This window comes from Camellia sinensis, chromosome 8 (genome assembly GCF_055761805.1).
Source record: "Camellia sinensis isolate YWXY chromosome 8, ASM5576180v1, whole genome shotgun sequence".
In the NCBI taxonomy this organism is placed as follows: domain Eukaryota; kingdom Viridiplantae; phylum Streptophyta; class Magnoliopsida; order Ericales; family Theaceae; genus Camellia; species Camellia sinensis.
Genome location: NC_138968.1, coordinates 39740895 through 39765630, shown reverse-complemented (window position 1 = coordinate 39765630; position 24736 = coordinate 39740895).

The following is a 24736-nucleotide window of genomic DNA, read 5'->3' as shown; positions in this document are numbered from 1 at the left end:
AGGGGCCAATGGGTAGGGCCTGGTTCCTGGGGGAACGCTTCCTTCGTCAGACCATGGGCTTTCTTGAGCCGAGTGTTCCCTCAGCACCTCCGGACGATATGCGGCTCGCTGATAGGCTTACTCCCCAGGGTGTCATTGACGCTAGACTGGGCACTGATGCACTGCTGCATATAGAGGACGGGGAGTACGCGACCTACCGTCACACCTACTTGATGCCTCCGTTGACTGGTGTCCGTACTCCCTCGAGGAGGTCTACTGACATGCCGTTTTTTAGTCGAGCTCGGGCTGCAGGCGCCCCTTCTACTAGCAGGGCTGGCACATCGAGAGGAGGGGCTGGATTGGTCCCCCCAATTCCTCCGACTCATCATCATGCCGGATGGTCAGACATGCCGACCGAGTTGACAGGATGGCGATACGGGACCTTCTACCCGATTCTGATAGAGCCTCCCATGCCTGATCATCGATATGTCATTGATCCCGACTCACCGCCGGTATGCCGCACTGTTTTTCATCTATCATTCAAACACTTAGACATTCCTTTATTCACTGATGATTATGAGCTTGTGTTTGCAGCCACCCAGAGAGTACATGGAGGGGGTGATTGGATTAGTGGCCTCACTCGAGGGCATGGTCTTGCGGAGAGAGGCGCAGCTGTCCGTCATGGGTTTCCAGGTACTCTTTAGTTTTCCCATGTTTATCGTACTTCTGACGACATGTTGACCTTGAACATTTTACTGATTTGATTAATTGTATGTGTAGAGCACATCTGACACACCACATTCATATACTGTATCTGTATGCACCCTCATTTCATGTAGTTTGATTGCATCTGTATCTGATACACACATTTTAAGCTGATGTATTCAAATTGCACTTCTTATTTTCAGATGCCTCCAGTATATCCGCCGCAGACCGGGCCATCTCGACCTTCTCAGGAAGCCGGGCCATCTCTGCCTTCTCGCGGGGCCGGGAGAGGGGAGTCATCCCGCAGACGCAGGGCACATATCATAGAAGAGGAGCCTGACGAGGACGAGGACGAGGAGGAGGCTACAGATCGTCAGTCAGAGACCTCTGCTGACAGAGAAGAGGGTTCTGACCCTGGTTCTAGCAGTGGAGAGGAGGCTGAGGAGGATCCTGAGGATGACAGCTCCGACTCAGATGGTGCTGGTGGTGCAGAGCCTGTTCCGCAGAAGAGGACGAAGAGGGCCTCTTATTCCTGCTCTTGAGAGCATTGGTGCAACTGTTTCCTGCTTTATTTATCTTTTTACTAGTAGTTGTAGCACATTGTACATTATTAGGTAGTTTTATTTTCTATAAAACTTGTACCTTTGCTGTAAAATGTTGTAACAAAGGAAGCATGATGGAATGAAACAGCTTTTTTGAAAAAGTATTGTACTTTATGTTCTCAGCATCACATCGCATCATTTTGCAAGTAAAAAGATTGAACGGTAAATGTGCATTGTGTATGTGCCAAGTCAGGTAGCGAACCGACATGACAAACTAAACAACCTAATCTTACCGAGAAACAACAAAAAAAACCTCAGCAAGTTTACAACTCGATAAGCAAAACACAACAAAATTGATAAACAAAGAGTAACAACTCAAATGCATAAGACTCGGCGACTCGATTTAAACAAGACTCGGTAAACAAAACAGCTCGACTAATAAAAACAACAACTCCAATAAAAACAACAACTCGATAAGCAAAACAACAACTCGATAAGCAAGATTTTAACAACAACTTTATAAACAAAGTGTATTTCGGACGATTTGGGCGACGAAACGCATCCAAAACCGAGAGAAATAGAGGATTTTGACACTCCTGGTACATGGAAATGCTAGGGACTTTCTTCCAAAAGGGTAGAATAGGACCAAATACACAGATTGCAGCATGGCCGGCCACCTTTGGGAGCTGGCCGACCAGCTTTTGCATTTGAGGGAGGGACAGGTGGCCGGCCTACTAAAAAAGGTGGCCGGCCGGCCACTTAGTCCAGCCACCACCAAATTTTCGACACGTGTCCCCCCGAACAGTGCCTTATCCTCTTTAAAAGTCCTAGCTCCGTGGCTCATTCATTTCACCTCAGTTTTGCACCAAAATGGAAGCGTTTCTCGTCGAAAATCTCATAGCTTGGATTGCTTCTTTAGACGGCTTGGAAAAGTTGAACTTCCGGGGCTTTGGCTTGAATGCACTATTCACGCTGAGCCACACTTCGCTACACCTTCCTTTCCTTCATACTGCGACAAGGTTTTGGAACCCGATAACGCATGTCTTTAGCTTTGGCGGGCAAGAGGTATGTCCAACTTTCGAAGATTTTCAAGCTTCGATGGAATCCGAAAGTTGTGAAGAGATCTTGCCTCAGTTTCGCTTTGGTCACGCCCAAGCTTTAGGGCGGATGTGTGGACTCACCACGCATGATGCTCGATCTCTGACCTGTAATGGGGAACTGGACATCCTCGGATTGATTTATCGCTTTTCTGACGCCGGTGACCATGGCGACCATCATTGGAAAGGTTTCCGACAACATGCCTTTTGCTTGTGTATGCTATCTCACTTTCTGTTTGTGTCGGGCTTTGGTGGATCTAGCATTCGCCTGATTGAAGTTGCTCAAGGTTTGAAGGATGGAAAGAGTTGTATTGCGATGACACTGGCTGAAACGCTGATGGGCTTGGATGCTTTCCATCGCCGGGAGACGACCAGATTTGCGGGGAGTCCACTACTGCTGCAGGTAATGTTTCCCATCCAATCTCACATATGTAATGCTCACATCACTCGGCCCTCAGGCTCGGTTTTTCTCACAAAACCCTTGTCTTACTTTTCTCTCATCGTACATCTCTCTATTCTTTATTCTCTCATTTTTCATCCCTCCCCAGGTATGGTTGATTGATAAATTACAAGTTGTGGACTCTTGCCCAGCCTACTCAGCTCGCGGCTACTTGTTTCGACAACGCCTAGTCGATGCCTTTGATGAGGGATGGTGGTTCGACTGGATGTGCAATTTGTCTGCAGATCGCATCGCCTGGCGCTGCCCTTGGCTCAGTCTCCCAGCAATGAGCTATAGTATGTTCCGGCAGACCGGGATCTAGTTGGTTAGTCTGACTCACTGTGTATTCTACTTTCCGTTCCGGTTCCAACGCCAGTTTGGTCATGATCAGACTTGCCCGCCAGAGGGGATAGAGTATCCGGCTGCCTTCCCAGTTCGAGGTGTACAGCTTGCCCGATATGCCATAACATGGAGGACGAGAGAACTCCTGGCCCCCGCTCCCACTTTCAGTTATACTTTGTCTGACGAGTGCTTGGATTGGCTCAATGAAGAGGCACAGGTTGGGCCCAGCTTGGCATCAGAGGCTTCAACCAGCTTTGGGAGGGGGCGCAGAGACACCTGACTTGACTATGCCCCGGACTTATTGCTTTATTAGTACTTTCAAGTTTTCTTTATGAATGTAATAAAAAGCAACTTCGATTGTATGCAAGAGCAGCAGAACTCTGTTTTGAAAATCAATGAAATTGAAGGTTGTGGTACTAAAAATTTTCCGCTTTGGTCCAAAAATGGTCTCAGTTGTAGAAAGATTAATTTGAACAAAGTCAACTTTTATTAAAACTTTTCAAAACCATTTTCGATATGGATCAGAACTGGACACGCCTGAGATCTGTCACTAAGATGCACAACCCCGGATCCCTGCAACTGGAAAGTTGCCCCTAGTCTGAAGAGTACCGCGGCACTGCATGGCAACGAAAAGTTGCCCCTAGTCTGAATAGCACTGCACCGGAGATTCAAATGGAAGCTTGATAGACAAAGATGATTGAGATGATCAAATGGACAAAGTTGATCGAGGAAAAGTTTATGGCTGAACTTCGGGATGAAGTTGCCTACGTATCCCGAAGATGGGAATCAAGCCTTATGTAGTTCAGGCTTAGGTTCACTCGAGTATTTTCACTCTCCTTTTACGCTCTAACTTTTGCCAAGGTCGCCCTTTGCGGGTTTTCAACCTTGCGAGCTCAGTTTTTATATTTTCCAATTTTTCAATGCTCTAACTTTTACCTAGGTCGCCCTTTCAGGTTTTCGGCCTAGCAAGCCTCTCAGGGATAATATTTCTTCAACTTGTCTATGTTGATCAATTGTGAAAACTCTAGGCCATCTAAATCCATCAGAACCACAGCTCCACCTGACCAGATAGCTTTAATGATGTAGGGACCAGTCCAATTGGGTCTGAACTTGCCCCTTGGGTCGTGGATGAGAGCTCGGTTGTCCTTGAGCACCAAATCTCCTTCCTTTAGATTCCTGGACTCAACTTTCTTGTTGAAAGCCCGGGCAATTCTGCGCTGATAACCTTGAACATGGTACAGTGCTTTCAGTCTTCTCTCATCAAAGAGCATGAGTTCCTCAAACCTGCTCTGCTGCCAATCTGCTTCGGCTATTTGACACTCAGCCAATACTCGCAATGACGGAACCTCAATCTCGATAGGTAGAACGGCCTCCATCCCATAAATCAATGAATACGGAGTCGCTCCGGTAGAAGTTCTAATTGAAGTCCTGTAGCCCCACAGAGCAAATGGCAGCTTATCTGGCCAATCCCGGTAGGTTTCCACCATCTTCTGCAGTATGTGTTTGATATTCTTGTTGGCGGCCTCGACCGCTCCGTTGGTTTGCGGCCGGTATGTGGATGACTTATGGAAAGCCACGTTGTATTTCTCCAACAAGTCAATCACTTCCTTCTTAAAGTGGGAAGCATTATCTGAAATGACCTCGTTTGGGACCCCGTAGCGGTAGATGATGTTGTTTCTGATAAACTTTGCAACGTGCGACGCCTTCAACACGGCATATGATTGGGCCTCGACCCACTTTGTAAAGTAATCTATCGCAACCAGGATGAACTCATGCCCATTTGACCCTTTTAAAGTGACAGCCCCGATCACATCGATACCCCAAACTGAAAATGGCCATGGCGAAGTCTTGTTGTACAGCTTCGACGGCAGGATATTCATGCGATTTGCATGGATCTGACATTTGTGGCATCGCCGAACAAAATCGATACAATCCTCCTCCATGGTGGACCAGTAGTAACCCTGTCTGAGGATCTTCCGTGCTAGCATTACTCCGTTCATATGTGCACCGCATTCTCCTCCATGGATGGCTTCCATCAGGCGCTTCGATTCCTCGGCTTCAACACACAGCTTATGCATTCCCAGATAACCTCTCTTATACAGCTTACCTCCACAGATGATGAACTGAACGGCCATTCTTCTGATTGCCCTTTTATCCTTGGCATTTACCCCTGGCGGGTATGCTTCTTTCTCCAAGAAATTCCAAATGTCATAGTACCAGGGGTTTTTGTCCTTACCTCATCTACAGCAGCGATTGACTCATAGGCTGGCGCAAATTTCTGGTCAATGATGACTGGACGCATCCGGATTCCAAACGGGATGTCTATCATGGAAGATAGAGTTGCTAAAGAATCTGCGAACCTGTTGTTCTCTCTTGGAAGATGAGCGAAGTTTAGCTTCTCAAACCTAGGAATTAACAAGTCCAAGGTCTGGTGATACATCATCATCTTTTCTTCTTTGACTTTCCAGTCTCCTTTTGCTTGAGACACAACAAGGTTTGAATCCCCGATGATGTCCAACCATATTGCTCCTAGTTCCAAGGCTGCTTCTAGACCGGCAATGCATGCCTTATATTCTGCTTCGTTGTTCGAGACTTTGAACTGGAGTTTGAAGGCTAGAGGGATACGGGAATTGTCGGGTGCTATCAGCAACACTCCTATCCCATACTCGTACTGATTTGATGCTCTGTCAAAGTACATCGTCCAATACTCGTCGTCGATGTGTAAAATGGCTTCATCTGGGAATAAGTATTCAACTGCTTCACCCCCTTCCACTGATTGATCGGCTAAGAATTCTGCCACTGCTCTTCCCCTGACTGACTTGCGTGTTACATACTTCAGGTCAAATTCGGAGAGCAACAACAACCAACGAGCTAGCCTACCCGTAAGTGCCGGTTTCTCGAAAAGATATTTGTTGGGATCAAGTTGTGAAACCAACATTACGGAGTGAGCTAACAGGTAGTGCCGCAGCTTCCTGGTAGCCCATACCAAAGCTAAGCAAGCCTTCTCCAATGGCGTATAGCGAGTCTCATACTCTAGCATCTTCTTGCTCAGATAGTAGATGGCTCTCTCCACCTTGTCTTCTGATTCTTGCACGAGCATACAGCCCATTGTGGTCTCGGTCACTAAAAGGTATAATATTAACGGTTTCCCCGGCTCTGGCGGTGACAACACGGGCGGGTTCTGTAAATATTCCTTGATCTGTTCAAAAGCAGCTTGGCATCGGCCGTCCCATTGGAATTTCTTGCCTTTCTTCAGGAGACCAAAAAGTGGTTCACAAGTCAAGGTTAATTTTGAGATAAACCGTCTTATGAATTGCACTTTACCCAGAAAGCCTCGCACCTCCTTTTCAGTCCTTGGTAGTGGCATTTCTAAGATGGCCTTGATCTTTGAAGGGTCGACCTCAATGCCCCTTTGTGTAATCAGAAATCCCAGCATTTTTTCCGCTATAACACCAAACGTACACTTCTGAGGATTAGGCCGCAACCGAAATTCTCTGATCCTTTGAAAGAACTTTTACAAGGCGGTGTAGTGGCCCTCTCTTTCTTTGGACTTGACAATCATGTCGTCCACGTACACCTCAACCTCTTTGTGGATCATGTCATGCAATATTGTAGTCGCGGCCCGTTGATATGTAGCTCCAGCATTCTTTAACCCAAACGGCATCACTCTGTAGCAGTAAGTCCCCCACGGGGTGGTGAAAGCAGTCTTTTCCCTGTCTTCTGGTGCCATCACTATCTGATTGTAACCTAAGAAGCCATCCATGAACGAAAGCAAAGCATGCCCTGCTGTGAAATCCACCAACTCATCAATATGCGGCAAGGGAAAGTCGCCCTTCGGACTAGCTCTGTTCAAATCCCTAAAATCCACGCACACTTGGATCCTGCCATCCTTTTTCGGCACTAGGACGATGTTGGCCAACCAAGTCGGGTATTCGGATACCAGCAGGAAGCCTGTATCGATTTGCTTGGTGACCTCTTCCTTAATCTTGAGAGCCCAGTCGGGGCGGATCCTCCTGAGTTTCTACTTGACGGGTCGAGCCTCGGGGTTAAGAGGGATCCGGTGCTGTACAATCTCAGGATCGATTCCAAGCATGTCTTCGTAGGACCACGCAAAAACATCTTTGAAATCTTTTAATAAAGCGACTAAGCGCTCGCGTTCCTCTGAAGACAACGTGGACTTGATCTGGACTAGTCGCGGGTCCTTCTCAGTACCAATATTCACTGTAGTGATTTCATCAACCAGTGGTTTAACAAATCTTTCCTGCTCTTGTTCAATTAAGCGTTGCAAAACCGGAGGAACTTCGTCCTCATCGTTTTCATCAAAATTTTGAAAGTCTGAGTTAATGCAATAAATCAAGGGCACAGAAAAGTACTCAGAAACCACAGCTACTTGATTTTCATTAAGCACATCCAAATCGTCCGATTCTTCGGTTACAACAGACTCAAACGAGAAAGAAAAAGACGACCTGGACAAGACTGTGGCATTCGGGTTATCATCCCTAGGATTACCAGACTCAGACTCAGTCGAGCTGGAACCTAATTCCGACTCACAAGACTCGGTGGAATCAGATTCCGGCTCACTACCTGACTCGATACTGCTGGACAAAAATTCCTCTTCATACTGCCAAATGAGAGAGGGTGCGATAGATGCATCCAAAATAGTTGCTGGCGAGCCCGCAGCCGTTCCATTCCCGATCACGCATACCGAGAAGTTATCCCCCAAGCACTCCTGGTCGATCGGAGGATCTGAAAGTAGACATGCCAGCGCTACCCCCATTTCAAGTTCGGTGTCCTCAGACTGCACTTTCTTACTCTGTTCAACCTCGGCTGATGGGTCTGTCTGCTCTTCGGCAACGTCATCCCCGAATAACTGCAGGTCAAAGAAAATTTCAAACCCCAGCACGCGCTTCCTCTCCGCGTTCAGCCACGGCTCTGGGAAGCCACAAAATGGAAAGTCCTCCCCTTCCCGGACGAAGCGTCTGTTTAGGGTACCCTGAATGGGCCTATGCATCAACTCAAAAGGCTTCCCGGCCTGCTTTGCTCTGGCTCTTCCAGCCATTTCCTTTCCCTTCTTTACCCAGTCCTCTTTGGTGGGCAGATATCCCAAGCCAAAGGTACGAGGGTTGTGTGGCACTTCGGCCAATGCTGCGACGCCCTTCCGGCCACTCCTTCCTAATCCTATCCCGGGGATGTGTTGTAGCTTGTTCATGAGGTATACAGATTGAGCACTAACATATACTCCCTCATTAACGGCCATGATATTCTGCACAACCCGGGCTTCAGCCAAAGTAAACCCTGATAAGAACACATCCTCCATGCCGTGCTCGATTTCCAAGACTGGTGTAGACACTTCTGGCGGTGGATGGATTGATGAATTCCCGAAAACAATGGCCACCCCCTTCCCGAGAAGGTACTTCAGCATTTGATGCAAATTGGAAGAGACTGCCTTCACTTGGTGCAACCACGGCCGCCCCAAAAGTAGGTTAAAGGTTGCGGGAACGTCCAAGACATGGAATTCAATGTTGTGTTGTCCTGGACCAACCTGGGTCTGAATTTTGACAGTCCCCATCACCTCCCTGCTTGTATTATCGTAGGCTCTGATCACTTGAGTAGTCGGCACGAAGTCCGCAGGCTTCAACCCGATCGCATATGCCGTCCTTGACGGGCACACATTAATGGCGGATCCCGTGTCGATAAGAACCACTGGCACCCATTTGCCTCTACATTCCACGGAGATATAAAGGGGTTTGTTATGATTTGCGCCCTCAGGCGGCAGTTCTTTATCTGAAAAGGTTAGTGTCGAGGAACCTCCTCCCGGAAAGACCAGTCCAACCAGCTGCTCTGGTGTGGTATCTATAGAGAGTTTGGCCTTGTCCATAGCAGATAGGACAGCCTGTTTGTGCACTCGAGAAACCATAAGCAGTCCCCAGATGGAGATGTCTGCTTGTATCTTCTTTAACTGTTTGAGTACAGCCTCTTCTTCAAGCTGTTTCTCTTTCTGTTTCTCAGCTTCTTTATCCTTCCCAGATGCCTCTGGCTGGTCCAGGTGTGGGGGCTTGAAATACCGCCCGCTTCTCGTCATATGGTCGACCTCTCTGACATACCAGGTGTCGTCTGGCTGATGGTTTCCCCAATCTTCATCTGTGTGGGCAAGACATAAATCATCGTCCTCCCACCACATTCCGTCGGCCGCCGACAGACACCTGTCTGGCTCCGGTATGCTTGTACTCTTAGTACTTTCAGCCCACATGCCTGCAGCATCTTCTGTCTTTGTGCACGCAACACTTTCGGTCCCCTCATGGCCTTTGGCTTTCCGGATTCTCTCAGAATCCCATATCTTTTCTTGTTCTACCTGTGTTAGCACAATTTGTTGTTCAGCTTTCCCTGCATTCACAATGCTCTTGTTCTGAGCGAAATTCTTCGTACCAGCGCTCTCCGGCAATGTAATCTGACTTCCGGCCACAGCTAATATTCCTGCCCCTGCTGGGCTCTGTTCTAGTTGGGACTCTTCCACCACATCCGGTTGATCATCCAGCCATCCAGTGGCCTCTGCCGATTCCTCATAATCAAACCAGTTGACTGCCGCGCCCCCTGATTCTTGGTCATCGAAAAACTGTAGGTTGGCGAAGTCCTCCTCCACAACCGTCAAATCTTTTGCCCCTTGCTCAAATCCATCCCTCTGGATCACACACAGCTCTTCCTTCTCCGGCAATTCTATACCCAGCCCAATCTGGCCTGTTGACTAGATGTACTCACTCGGATCATAGACCTCCCCAGCAGAACTCTCAGACTGTCCAACCCTAGACTCAACAATTCCATTATTTTCTGAAGTCTGCTCTGCCCCATCTTCGATGGTCACCACTGTCGGCTTTGGTTGGGTTGTGGAGATGTCCAACATGCACAAAGAGTCGGTACAGTCAGGAAGGAGCACCTCCGGCTTGGGTAGGTGGGATGGGGTGATATAGATACTAGGATCGTAAGATGCGACCCCAGTTTGGATAAAATTGATTCTATTGGGAGGGAGAGCTTGGTTATGCGATGGGAGAGGATTGGTTGTGACATTGGATTTGTCGGGAGGCGTAATCACCTGCTTGTCAACAAGATCCTGGATCTCATGACGCAATCTAAAACAACGGTCGGTGTCGTGACCATGTTGTTGGTGATACGCGCAGTATTTTTCTGGGTCATGAGAGGGAGGGAGTGGATTTGGTAGTGGCCTCGGCTCCAAGGGCTTCAAATGCTTTTTCCTGATTAATACCCCTAGAGCTTTGGACAGGGGCATGTATAAGGGTGTGAAGGTTCTTTGGCCTCTGGGTTGGTATTTGGTGGTTTGGGTGTTACTTCTGGATGCACCGGAGAAGGGCGTGACTGCCATGGGTCTTGGAAGGGGAGGGGGAATGGTGGTGACCATGCTCACCTCTGAAGCTCTTGCAGTTACAACGCCACTCGGGCCTGCATTGTTGCTACGGTTGAAAGTCCTCCTTGGTTGCTCCCTATCTTGGTCGATCAGACCCTGTTTCATTGCATCTTCAATATGTACCCCTATCTCGTGCAAATCTGAAAAAGTGGAAAATGGGAGTACAATCATCTTTTGCATCAATTTTGGCTGGAGATTGCGCACAATCATCCTGATCTGGTCTTTATCGGTGGGCCTTAAAGTCATCATCGAGGCCTTCGCCCTCCACCGGGTTACAAAATCCGAGAAACTCTCCTTGGGCTCCTGCCTTGTTGTTTCGACATCACGAGTTGTAATCTCAATTTGGGTGTTGTAAGACTATTGTGCAATAATGGCTTCAACCATTTCATCCCAACTTCGCTTGACATCCTCCTCCAACTTTGCATACCAGATAGCGGCTACACCCGACAAGGTCCAGCCAAATAGTGAAAGCTTCTGGGGTCTAGTTAGGCCCATTGGACGCAGTATATCTGAGAATAGCCGGAGGTGGACCATGGGATCCCCAGACCCGTCAAAGCGATCGATCTGCGGCATTTTAAATCTATCCGGTAGCATTACAGCCACATCGGTATATCCGTCTTCGGTATCCGGAATAGCCTTTATTCCTTGCGATTTTTTAAAGAGCTTCTCAAGCTTGCTCAGTTTCAGCGTTGTTGGGTCTATTTCGAACTCGAAGGGAGAGTCCGGTTGGTTGATAGGCGTAGGCGCCTTGGACAGTTGAGGTAGAAGTGGGGGCGGAGCCGGCCCCGTTGAAAGGTCTGTGTCCTCCTGGACGTTAAGGTGTTCCGGGCATTTGGCAAGACATTCTGGACAGTTGGTGTCTGCTCTGGTAACGGGATCCCTGGTGGAGGAGGAACTGGATGTGAGGCTGACGCTTCGGCTTGCTGCTGGAGCCGGGTAATTAGCTCCGCCTGCTGGGCCATGATTGTGGCCTGCTGTTTAGAGAATTCCGCTTGGCGGACAGCGTCCTCCTGCATTTGCTTCATGCTCTCTTGGAGCTGACGCATCATTTCCTCCATTCCGGCTACACTCTGCTGATCCTGCTGACTGACTGGTATGTGTATTTCTATGGCAGAAACTAAAACCTCAGCCCGACTGTTCACTGCTAGGGTAGACCACTGTTCTGGTAACCTCCGCTCAGACACACTGCGTTTTCTTGGCTTTCTTCTGACAACTGGGGGTTAAGAACGAAACACTGGCTGTCTGTCAACCAGATCCTCGGATCGATTGAGTCGACGACCTCTTGTCCAAAGTGCTTAGGGAATATCTACTGGGTCGGAAGCAATTGTGCTAAAACTACCCCTAGTAAAAAGGCAAATAAAGCAATAAGGAAATAAATAAACAGATAAACGGGCAGCATAACAGCTTAAAGTAAATACACAACACACAGCTGGGCATAACAACACATGGTCGATAAGCTGAATACACATTGTCCTCAATCACTGATCATTATCCCTGAATCACTGTTCCCAAAGACTGATTCTGATACCCGCAGATAACTGATTCTCAAACACAGATTGATGCCCGCAGGCCTGATGCCCCAAACTTGCAAACTGATACATGCAACCCTGTAGAGACACGCTCTGATAGCACATAACAGATAAGTGAAAGCCAAAACACCCCTATGTTGGGGTAGGGTTTTCCCTGTCCTATTTTGTCAGGAGCTAGGGTTTCACTAGGCACGCAGCGGTTTCAAACAACCTATAAACGGGTAAGCAACCTGTCGTAGTTTGGAATGGTCACTATGGATCTGAATATGCACTAGGTTGAATGGTCGAAAAGGGTGGCCCGGTAAAACCGGGGTTTGTGTTCCCATACTGGCAGAGCCCATAACCGATCAGCCTTATGGTCATGCCTTGACAAGACAAGCCTTCGGCAAACCGTTCAGGAATAGCAGATGGCAAACACGGTGCCCTAGGCGCACCAATGCACATGCAATGCAAAGAAACACACAAGTGTAGTCAAAACAAGATATCATGAGTTCGAGTCAAGTTCTCTAATTCCCTAGCGGAGTCGCCAGAAACTGTAGACGTCCCCAAACGCCCCGGGAGGGATGAGTCCCGTTCTATTCGATATTGGGCTCACTACAAGTTCAGGACTCAAATGTTACGGTTCTTAATCTGAACCAAAGAGTCCAAATCCGGCAAATTGTTTTGAGAAAACAGATTTTTAGAAAAGAAGTGCCAAACATGGACTGCTTTGCCAGACACAGAGTCGCCACCTAAATATTTTATTTTGGGGGAAATTTAGGAAACCCTAACTCGTTACCTAAGGCCACGTGTCCGTCATCACCAAAGTTGCCTCGGCTCGGGAACTTGGGTACGATTGGGGAAGGTCACTTCGTGAGCACCCCCGCTCGCCCGATCAAAGATTGGCCTCTACTAACCATGATATCTATTTTTGAAAACATTATGTGTTCTTATTCCGGTTATTAGCCTAGATTTACTATGTGATGCGCACAGCATACAAGTATAGACTGGGTCGCCTGAATTGGAACAAAACATTTGATGTTTATTTTTTTAAGTGGTTTGATGGTGCTACTCGCAAGTAGGCTAAGACGTGGATTTGCCACCCTTAGGTGGGCTTTAGAAAACATGATTTTGCCACTATCTAGTGGGCTTAAAACACACATCTGATGAATTGTTCCAATCCAAATAACCCAACCTTCACCCACAGGCATTCAGGCAGTTATATCACATAAGCAATTAGTCTCATGGCAAGCATGCTATCATGGCAGTCACTCACACATATGCAAGGATGCTAAAGCATAAAGCTTACCGAGTACTCCAAGCCAAAACAGAAGCTAATTAGAAATCCATGCAAGATCCTAATCATACAGAAATGCCTAATGCAACACATGCAAAATGCAACTAAGATAGGCTCAGCTATTCTAAAGATGGCATGTGAAATGCTACAACTAATATGTATTCAACTTGGAATTGGAAATACAATGCAGTTAGTATGATGCGCCGAGCCCGGTGCATGCAAAACAGATGAATAAATGCAAACATGGTATTATACTGTATGCTAATTGAAACATGCCCTAATCTAACCATCATAAGCGGGTAAATAAAAGGGAGAAAGACATGGGGTTGGAAGACATACATCACACACACGCACACTTATTACAGTTGTGCCCTCACTCGGAGGGTCCGAATAAATAATATACAGTCCCAAATAAATAATTACAGTCCAAATATGTACAAAATCCTAATTAATTAACAAATTAAATTGGGAAAATAATAAATTGGCATGCAAGCCAGGGACTGCCTCAAATCTGCTCCGGATGATGAATGTTGCATGCTCGGGTTTCCTTGTGCGGAGAATCCCTCGCGATGCCCCGGTTTGCCTCTGTTTGCAATTGTCTCGGAATGCGTGCCAAGCTCCGGAAGGCTGCTGATTTCTGATTTGCTGCAACAGAGAGCAACAAAGGGGCATGGCAAAATATTTTCACATATGTATGCATGACTACTCTTCAGGGAGTGTAGTCCTCGATCCTCGTGCCACCAATCACGCATATCGATGCATGATGGCCGAGGAGTCGAATTGCACGACTCAATATGAAATGAATGCACATATAAACATAACAAGACCTAAACTCCATCATGGATAATCCGGAGTGTCGGTGACTAGGAATTGAGACACGTTCCGTCACTCGAAGTACGAAACGTCCCTCATTTCCCGTGCTCGGGCTAACTCCTATCCCAAGCACAATGCAATATGCATGACATGCATGAATGCAACTAATATACAACCTAGCATGCACAATGCTATGAAATCGCATACACGATGCACAAGGTAACATGACACACATGATGCTCTAACATACAACCTAGCATACACAATGCTATGAATCAAAATGGCATACACAATGCATAATGGACTTACACCAACATGAGTGGACCTCAGCCACACTCACATCAGTAGCCATGAGATGAAAAAAGAGACACTCGAAATGCGTGCACACATGCACGCAAACCGAGGACCGATCCTAAGGCACAAATGCCACTCTAACAAGGCATGGCAAGGCATGAAATATAGCATACAAACATGCAAGTTTCAGCACTTAAATGTGATGCAAAATGATCCCGAAACATGGAAACATGGCACCCGATGCATGGAATGGCTCCGAAACACAAAACTAGGCATACGCATTGGCCTATAGGTATACAAAACATGCATTATTTTATCATGAAGCATGAAGACAAATGCAAGACAGTCCCAAAACATTCATATTTCCAGTTTATAACAAGCCTCAAATATGAATGCAAATAGGGCTAATCTATCATGCAAAAATGGCCCTAAAATAGAGATTAAACACAAAGGGATAGCAGATGGCCGCAAATGGCAAAGAGCCCTTCAACAAAGTTGAAGAGGGGCTCCAAAAAAGTCACTTTACAGTTTACATAAAGCCACAAAAATAAACAAAAATGAGGCCAAACTATTATGCAAGAAAAGGCCTAAAAGAAGGGTAAAGAGACAAGTGGTGGATTCTGTTCTCAAACAGAGGAGAGCCCTTCAACAATGTTGAAGAGGGGCCCAAAAAAAGATATTTTACAGTTTATGGAAAGGTCCAAAACAACTCAAAAATAGGCCTAAAATACTATGCAAAAATTGGCCTAAAAGAGAGATAAAGAAGCAAGTGATAGCAGGAGGCCTCAAACAGAGAAAGACCCTTAATCAAACATGGAAAGGGGCTCAAAATATGACTATTTACAGTTTGGGTCGGAGCCCAAAAATTCAAGAAACCAGGGCTAACATATTATGCAAGAAAAGGGCCAAAAGAGAGATAAAAGGGAAAGGGACAGGAGATGGCCTCAAACTGAGAAAAACAATCAAACATGAATATTAGCTCAAAATAAGACTATTTCTAGTTTAGGCCGAAGCCCAAAAATGCTTACAAGTAAGGCTTATAAATGAAGCAAGAAGAGACTAGTTTAGGGGAAAAGTTTGTTTACCCTTGAAGAACCAAACTTCAGCAGCCTTTGGACCAGGTTTGTGAGCTCTCAACCTCTGGAAATCAGCTTCAAATGGTTGGGATGGATGATGGTGGTGTTATGCTATGGGTTGGTGTAGAAATGGTGTAGGAGCAAGGTGGTTTTGAGGCTTGGAGTAGAGAGAGAGAGAGATTTAATGCCAAGGCTCCAAAACAATTTTTGTAACCCCTCAAAATGCAGCTGAGGGGCTGGTTATATAGGCAAAGGAATGGAGGAAAAGGGGGGGAAATGAAATTCAAATTTCCCTCCCAAAAGAGTCCCCCTCGGATACAGGATCTGGGGGGAAAAAGAGGTCAGATTTGTAAGGAACCAGGTGAGGGGGTCCTGGCCGGCCAGGTTTTGAGGGTTCAGGTGGTCGGCTGACCACCTCCCCTGGTCGGCCGACCAGGGGTCAAAAGGGTCAATCACAATTACTGGTCGGCCTACCCAGAAAGGTGGCCTCCCATGTGTGCACAACACAACTATGTGGTTGAAACCTAGAAAAAGTGGACCAGGAGAGAGAAAAGACCATTTTTAGAGGGGGTCAAAAAGGTCAGGAACAATTACTGGTCGGCCACCAAATATTGGTGGCCTCCCAGGTGTGTACAACACAAATATGGGGTTTGGAGTTCAAGAAAGTGGTCCCGGGGTGGTCAACATTGGCTTTTAAGTGAGGAAAACGAGCGTCGGAGGGCGATGAAGGAATAAAGCTGGCTTTTCAGAACAATTGCTAGCCTTCCACCCTCCTATAAGCTTCCTAACTATGAAAATAAGGTCTCCACCAAAAATGAACCAAAACGGATGCAAAACGGAGGTTCGGGGACCGAAACGCGCGGCTCGAGGCCCCGAAAATGGGCTGTTAAGCACCGGAGGTGGCATTCGACCACGAAGTTGGTCTCTCAGGACACAGTGTTCCTCAAAAGGGAGGAAATAAGGTGTATGCCAAAAACCGGAGCAAACAGAGGTGGTTAGGCGGTCCCAAACCGAGGCACACGGCCGTCGGCTCCGAAAAATCGGAAACCGGGCTCCAAACGGGAAAAATGGCCTACGACCACGAAACGTAGCCTACGGCCACTGAGAGATGATCTACGAGACCCCTCCCTCCCTTTGGGAAGAGAAAACAGAGAAAACAGAGCTTGGTTCGCAAACCGAGGCAAGGCACGAAAGAGTCCGAAAGTCCGGAGGCAAGGCTCGCAGCCGAGACTCTGAAACTTCTGAACGAGCACAATATGCAGTATCACCGAGCGCTTAATCAGTGACATCTGAGTCTTAAGGTCGGTCAAAAATAGGGTGTCTACAATCAGCTTCAGTTGTTTGTAGGTACACACTTTTTGTTAAAAATAAGGTTATATGACAATTTTTTCTAATGGTGCAAAACCTAAGACTATTTTTTTTTTTCGAATTTCCAGCTCGAGATTTCTTTACTTTATTTCATTAGCAAGTGAAGTCAATAAAAAAAATCATGTAATATATTTGGATGTTCAGACAATTTTGATGACTTTGACTATTTGGTTTTTTTTCTTGTCCAAGTTGAGCTATGATAACCATTGTTGGACACTGTACAATTTTCTTTTACGTAGTTCAAACTTTTATAAATAAACTAGTAAAAGTGCAAGTGCGATGCACGTGAAGATTTTATAAAGTTTTCATTTAGAAATACTAAATTAAGGAATATCTAGTAACTATTTTCCCTATGAGAATCATTTATGAGAATGAAATCTGCAATATTAATAGAAACCCGGTTGACTTTACCATACTAGAAGAAGGAAAATGAATACTTTATTAGCAATCAAAATTTGAAATTTCAAAAGAAGATTTCTTCAAAAGATGAATACTTGATTAGCTTGAGCTTTCTTTGCTTTATTTTCATTAGCAAGTGAAGGCAATAAAACAATCATTTAATATATTTGGATGTTCAGACAGTTTCGATGACTTTGACTATTTGCTCTTTCTTTCTTGTCCAAGTTGAGCTACGGTAACCATTGTTGGAGACTAGATACAATTTTCTTTTACTTAGCTTAAACTTTTATAAATAAACTAATAAAAGTGCACATGTGATGCACGTGAAGAGTTTAGAAAGTTTTCATTTTAGAAATACTAAATTAAGTAACATCTAGCAATTTAGCACATGAGTTGTATGTGTTTTTTATTTCTTTTTTCTTTTTTTCATGATATAGAATAAAATTGATATTTAAAATGTTTTCTTGTAAAAGTTATTTTTCTCTTTTTGATTTCTTTTTTTATTTCATGATATAGAATAATATTGCTATTTAAAACATCAAATGTTTTCTTGTAAAAGCTGTTTCTCTCTTTCTGATTTTATTTCATACTTGCATATAATTGTAAGGCCATGTTTGGCTATACAAATAAGAGACAACAAAATAGTTTGATATTAGTTTTTCTTTTCTTTACTTGTAAGCAAAGTTGTTTTCCTCATCTTGTACCCTCACTTGTTTTATTAATAAATTCACTTTTTATTGTTGATAAAAATAAATTTAAAAAAAAAAAGTGGCAACAAGAATAAGGCATTTTCTTGATCGCAATATTTACTATGCAGTTGGTTTAAATGGGATACAATCAACTATGTGACCTAATTGAGTATGAATTCAAACAATTGAGTTCATATAATTTCTGAATGTTGGAAACACTTTCTTGAGCTTGTCATAATTGATCCTGCAGTAATTGCTCCTTGCATTAATGAACAGAGCATAAACTACATTATCTATTGAAGCGAAACAAAAAAAATAAAATGTGTTAAAGAATGGTAATCTAAATGTAGAAAACTATCGAAACACAAGAACTTGATGTTGCTAGTTTGCTCTTGAATTTGCATGCCCACAAAAAAATCATGGACAATAACCTAAACTCAATATCCTTGATCAAATGATATTGGTAATAAGTCATGTCAAAAAATTAGATTCAAACCAATATCAGAATCCAAAAATATAACCTAAACTCAGTATCCTTGATCAAATGATATTGGTAATAACCTCAAGGGGTTGGCCTAGTGGCTTGAGGCCTGTGACTTAGGGGTTTACTCCCTCTAGGTCTCAAGTTTGATTCCTCCAATTAACATAAAACCCTTGAGGCCACGGACCACAGGGAAACTTGTTTTGAAATGCTTGTTTAGACTGTAGGGACTTGATTTGGTGCGCAAAAACTAGTTCAAGATACCCTGCATAACCCTTCCAAAAAATGATATTGGTAATAAGGCTTTCAGAAAATTAGATTCAAACCAATATCAGAATCCAAAAATATTTACACCAGAGACAATATTTAGATGGGTGACACAAATCTAATCTAATCCTTATCAGCTTAAACATAAGTATTTTGTTGTGATGGTTCTTATTGAAGCATAACCATTTGACTTATACAAATATAACTATCATTTATCAATCACATATATGAATAAAAGAAATTAATTTTTGCAATAAGAAATTAACTTTTGCAATTGGATTAGATCAATAAATATCATCCATGAACACAAGTTGTTCAAGTACAGTGAGATAAACAAAACAAAACAAAGCAAACTGTTCACGTTATATTGTGACCTCTTAGACTAGTTTTTCTATGACTATAAATCATCATCATTCTCATTGTTGTAAAATATGAATCTCTTAAGCCCAATAACAATGTGTTACACCACCCACTCTTTCAAGAACTTAACCATGTCATACACTATGGTGCAGGTGCAGGTGCACAGTAGTAACTTCGGTTCTTGAAATAAGATTTTTTTTTTTAAAAAAAAAGAGTGAAAATTATCAAGATGCCCAATGGCAAGCCAATCCTAAAATAGATAAAATACCATATACATTAAATAAAAGATAATTAACAAATATACCCCTGAAATTTGTGAAAAATACGAATTATACCCTCACATTTTGAAAATTATAAATACCTCATCAAAAATTTTCATTTAACTAAACAAAAAAAATTAAATAAAATTACCTAAATACCTTCTATTGTCAAAATATAATTATCATATTGTCTTCATTTTCATCCACTCACTACCAAATCTCTTAATAACCCTTAGGGGATATATTTGTAATTTATCCTAAAATAAAATATATAGAAAAATTTGGTACGAATAATCATGTTATACATTAGCAATCAACATTGAAGTGAAAATTAACACATATATAATTGATTTCTAAACTTGTTTCTAAAGAAGTATAACAGTACATTGTACAATTAAATAATCTTTATTATGTGCTAAATTCAAATGGTTCTACGAAGAACATTTTAATATTTTCGGGGACGGTTTACGCATTAACACATTAAAAATACATTAGATTGCAAAAAGCCTTGATTATAAGAAGGAAAGAATTAGTACAAAATAGAGAACAGTCAAGAGCAACAAATTGAGCTTGCTACAATAAGTAACTCAAGAATACCACTGTGTTTCTTGTCCTATCTTCTCTTTATGGAGACCCAACCCAACCATGATATATGAAAGCCTGCACTCGAAACAAAGTTAGAGTAAATGTTAAAACAGAGTATCAATAATTTTTAATTTAATTTTTTAAATCATGTCTGAAATCATTATGAAAGGGGTAGATCCAAAGCAAACATGGATAATGTCATCTACCTTAATGTTGTGTTTGGTTGAGGGATTTGAAGAAGGATTTGGAAATGAAAAGGGAAATGGAAAGGGAAAGGGAAAAGGTAGGTGAAATGTGAATAAAACATGCCTATATTTCATCTAATTTCACACCCCTTTTCCCTTTCCCTTTCCAAATCTCTCCCCAAATCCCCCAACCAAATACAGCATAAAGCAAACAGGGCAGTTGTAGTGCACTGGTCCTTCCAAATAAGGATGCCTATTCTTGAAAAGAATCGAGTTGTAGTATCCTGAGTGGTATATCCACAATATTATTAGCATAGAAAATTAAAATGATAAAACACCCATTCATGTAATCGAAAAAGCTATATGACATATCACAAGTAGAGAACATAGCATAATAGAAGCAATAATAACTTCTGTCATTTATTGTAATGGGTAAAATTCTCCCGATCACCAATTTTGCAACAAAAGCACATATGAGTTGAGATGTATAGCAAAATAGTACAAACTATGCAATGTATTGCACAAAGGTAGATAAACAAAGAACAAGAGAATAAAATGAGTATGTGATTTCAGACATTTGTTCCCAAGTGTACATGACAATCTTTTAACCATTTAATTCTTGTACTAATGGAAAATCTGTTGAAAAAATAACGGTTTTTTGGTGACTTTAATGCAATATTAAAGTGGGTGTCAATCCTTATTGGAGGTGGATTAAATTAGATTTAGATTCTTTGTAATGAAATCTTTACACCACAAAAAGAATGACCAAAAACCATTACGATTTGACTAAGAAATTGACTCATTAAGTTAGCCTCATGAAAAAGGTTTTGGAAAAGGTGTAAAACCTTGCATCCCACATTGATTGTAGAGGAGAGCATTGATGGGTATTTAAATCCCATTTTTTTCCTAAGGGTGTGACCCCTCTGGGGCATCCAAAATTTTTGAAGGAAGTGAGTTATTGATGCTTCAAGGATAGACTTAGGCCGAGGCTATGGTCCACGTTGGTTATGAAAAAATTGCCACACGCGCGCGCCCGCTCAGACCGGACAGGGCTAGGTCCGAATCCGTGGTCCATGGTCTATGGGTTGTGGATCGTGGACCTTGGACCTGAGGCTTGAGGCTTGATCGTGGATCTGGGTGTTAAGATTACCAGAACATCTGATGGTATTGTACTTTCTCAATCTCACTATATTGAGAAAATACATAAGAAATTTGGTAAATCAGATACAAGTACGTCTAGGACACCAGTAGACTTAAGTCTGCACTTGACCAAGAATAATAATGAGAGTGTCTCTCAGCTAGAATATTCTAGGGTTATTGGAAGTTTGATGTATCTGATGAGCTGTACAAGGCCGAATATAGCCTACTCTGTTAGCAAGCTTAATAGATACAAGAGTAATCCGAATGTTACTCATTGAAGGGGCATTATGCGGGTGTTCGGTTATCAACACTACACCCGGGGTTGTAGGCTGCATTATACCAGATACCCAACGGTACTAGAAGAATATAGTGACGCTAATTGGATATCTGATATAAAGGACTCCAAATCCACTAGTAGTTATATGTTTACCCTCGGAGGGGCAGTCGTGTCTTGAAAATCTTCCAAGCAAACGTGTATATCAAGATCAACGATGAAATTTGAGTTTATTGCTTTGGATAAAGCAATTGAAGAAGCTTAATGGCTTCGCCAGTTTGTTGAGGATATTCCACGTTGGTCGAAACCTGTGCCAGCCATCTGTATTCATTGTGACAACCAATCGACGATTGGATGGGCATAGAGTAATATGTATAATGAAAAGTCTAGACATATCCGTTGTAGACATAATTCCATACGACAACTACTCTCAAACAGAGTTGTCACTTTAGACTATGTAAAGTCTACGGACAACATTGCGGATCCGCTAACTAAATGATTAAATCGAGTGTTAGTAGAGAAGTCGTTCGAAGGAATAGGTTTAAGGCCTTTAGTGTAAGGAGTTACCGGAATGGAAACCCAACCTAGTTGACCGGAGATCCTAAGATCTAGATTCAATGGGACAACCTAATTGCGTGTAACGGTGGTATATCACTGAGGAGGTAAAACCTCCAACCATTCCTTTTATCAATGATACCTACAAGTGTAGAGGTTAAGCTGAGCTTTTAATGACTCTAGTGTGTTGGGTTGTTGAGCTGAGTATAGCAGGATATCCAAGTGGAGTCACCTATGTGAGTGCGAAGTGGGTCACTTCTATAAAAATTGACAGGGCTTAATTCTTTAAAGCACTCACTAAACCAGGATAGTATTCCAGTGCCAAACCGGACACAATAATGAAAACAAAATGATGGTTGAAGTAATTCCTGTGTGAGGTCTATTGTCTCAGTTTACATAAACGGCAGAACAATTCAAGAGTTCATGTTCACTGGGCAGCCAGTAAATCTAATAGACTTCACTAGGAGGAGTTCAAAGCCAAAGCTACCCTTTCCAATGCCGGGGTTATTCTGTTGCACTCTTTTAGAGTCTTTGTTGTTGAGCGTTGTCTGCTTGTTATTATGCAGTCAATTTGTATTCATGTGGGGGATTATTGGAAAAATAATGATTTTTGGTGACTTTAATGCAATATTGAAGTGGGTGTCAATCCTTATTAGAGGTGGATTAAAGTGGGTTTAGATTTTTTGTAATGAAATCTTTACACCACAAAAAGAATGACCAAAAACTATTAAGGTTTGAATAAGAAATTGGCTCATTAAGTTGGCCTCATGAAGGCGTTGGAAAAGGTGTAAAACCTTACATCCCATGCTGATTGTAGAGGAGAGCATTAATATGTATTTAAATCCCATTTTTTGCCTAAAGGTGTGAGCCCTTTGGGGTATCCAAATTTTCTGAATGAAGGGAGTTATGGATACTTCAAGGATGGACTTGGGCCAAGGCTATGGCCCAAGTTGGTTATGGAAAAATTGCCACACACACGCGCGCCCACCCGGACTAGTCCGGGTTGGGGTCCTGGTTCGGGTTCGAGTCCGTGGTCCATGGGTCGTAGTTCTTGGACTTGGGCTTGAGCTTGAGGCTTGAGGGAATGGACTAAGTGGGTGGATTGGGCTTGGCCCACCCATCTTAATCTTTTTTGGCCATACCAGATTTGTGGGCTGTAAATATATATACGCAAAACTTATGTGTAAGTTAGAGCTGGTAACTCCTCTATTGATGATGGACTTTAACACATCAGTTTTGCATAATTAAATCTTGCATTTGTTGTAGGAGAGCCTTTTCCTCTCTCCTTCCATGTGTATAAAAGGAGGTCCTTTCCTTCAGCTTTTTACACCATAAATTGCTCTTCCTATCTTCAAAAGTTTTCTTCCAATTTTATATTATATTCTTCTTGTGAGAGAGTGTTGCAAAGTTCTGTTCGCCTAAACTACTCAGTCGGTGCATTGTTGTAGCTGGTCCAACCGTCATATCCTGGGAGACAGACGTCGAACAACCTTCAGCACCCAACCGATGAGGCAGCGAAACTGTTTTAAGGAGACTGTCTAGTGCATGCTTCGGTTTGCTTCCTTTTGCTAGTTTTATTTTATTGTGAATTTCTCTAAATTCCAGCATGCTCTTATTCTGAAATTCAAAGTGGTTGTTCAATATGAATCTATTTGTTTTATTTAATCACACAATATGTACAACAAACTTAAAACAGATTATATATTTTCCATGAAATTGGTTAAATAGATTCATATGTATTATAAGTGATTTGTTTCTGTTCATTCCTACTGTAAACTAAATTACTAAAATAATTTCTAAGTAGCCTACTGTGATTATCTCGTTGTACCTTTTGTGATTCTTGAATAATAATAAAACAATATAGGTTTGCCTGCTAGTAGCCCACTGCTGCAGTCCCATGAATTTGGTGCTAGGGGTTTATGTGACAACTGGTTTTGTGGTGCGTCTTTTGTTCCTCCTTGTTTACCTTTTTGGTTTACACTTGTAGAGTGTCGGTTTCAACGTGGAGTCTTGTTGCTCGTTTGAGTTGAGTTGTGTTTAGATTGTCATAAAAGTTCTCACTCTTGTTCATGCCAGTGTTGAGTTTCACTTGTCTCGGACGGTGCGGAGTCGGGTCCGGTAAGTCAGAAGTTGAACCGAGGAAATTCTAGGCTGGGGGCCAGGGCCATACGTGCGGGGCCTTGGGCCGCACGTGTAGGAGAGGACCGCACGTGCGGGGTGTGAGGCCGCACGTGCGGATTTCAGGGGAGAGCTGGGACAGCACACTACTAAAAATGCATGTGCGGAAGTGATGTGCGGAGAAGGGGGCCGCATGTGCAGGGATGAGGGCCGCACGTGCGGGAGGCACTCTCCGCACGTGCGAGAGGAGGCTCCACACGTGCGGAGGTTAGGTGAATCCGAAGTTTTCCCATTTACTTCTCTTTGGGCTGAAGTGTATCTCATTTCATTTATCTCTCTCTCTCTCTCTAAAATTGTTGTTTGCTCTCCTTTCTCTCTAAAAACCTCCACCAAACATCCTAAGATCTTTAATTTCATCAAATCCATTGGGATTTAGATCTAAGTTCTTCATCAAAGTTGGTGGTCTAGGTGAGAGCTACGTTGTGTGAGGTGGGGATCGAGTTTCATCGTCGTTGATTTTGGGATTTCCAACTCATTTCTTCTTCA